At 29.2% G+C, this 1074-nt stretch overlaps 1 pseudogene; it reads right to left on the reverse strand.

Moving 5' to 3' along the window:
- Positions 1-647, reverse strand: part of LOC107615070 — a 5403-nt pseudogene extending 4756 nt beyond the window's left edge.

Here is a 1074-nt window from a genome sequence, read left to right on the forward strand (position 1 = left end):
TATATTCGAACATAATTAATAAATAAAAAAAATTTTATATGAAATATTTAAACATAAAATTACTTTTACCAAATCTTTTTAATAAAAAAAATAACTCAAAAAAAATATTAAAAATTCAATCAAAAAACTCCTAAATCTAGGATTGAATAACTTATGTGGCTTCTGTTTATTGACATCAGAGACTTATTTATAGTGTTCTCAAAAAATTATAATAAACTAAGAATTTGCAATGATATTGAACTTTGTTTGTTTGCGCTCCTAACGTGAAAAACAAAAAAACAAAAAATAATGTTTTCAAAAGAATTATTTATTTTTTTAGATTATTTATTTCATCAAAGAAATGATGAGAAAGACATTAACACACCATCAGTCTTGGTAGCACTGATCAACTTAAGAGAAATTTGGTGGCTCGTGGCTGAAGACGGAAGTGACATTATCGACTGTGTTACCAATAATGTCAGTGGCAGCGCCAAAGAAGCCGCCGACGGCTTCAGAAACGCCGGCGTCGGGGATGGACGATATGGTGTTGAAGTCCAAGACCACAGTCCCCTTGATCTTTTGACCCTTGTTGAAGAGAAATGACATCTTTCCAAATTGTTCTTTCTTCAATTTAGACAAAACTCTTATATTGGAAGAAGCTGGTTGCTTGTGACGATGCAAAGGAATGTTTTGTGCTATTTATAGACCAAGTGACAAGTATAAATCAACGACCGAAAGTGTTCTTGTAGCATCCTATAGAGTTCCAATGGTTTATTTTTTGAAAAAAATCCATATGCTAAACGTGATATCTTAAACTTTAAACGAAAGAGTTTAATTTAATAAGAGTTATGTTAAGTGTACACTAAATTCAACTATCAATGTTACGTAACCAAAATATTATAGATAATAAATAAAGGTATATGACTAATAGTATTTGCGTTGATAAGAGAGTGTGAATCACTCTCCTAATTTAATTGACGCAATTAATTTCTTTCTATTATTAATTATCTTTCCTTATTTAATTATACAAAAAGTTAATTCCAAATTTAATGTGAATCAGATTGCAAAAATTTCTCCTTCATTATTATTACATGT

Source organism: Arachis ipaensis, chromosome B09 (assembly GCF_000816755.2).
Source record: "Arachis ipaensis cultivar K30076 chromosome B09, Araip1.1, whole genome shotgun sequence".
NCBI lineage: Eukaryota > Viridiplantae > Streptophyta > Magnoliopsida > Fabales > Fabaceae > Arachis > Arachis ipaensis.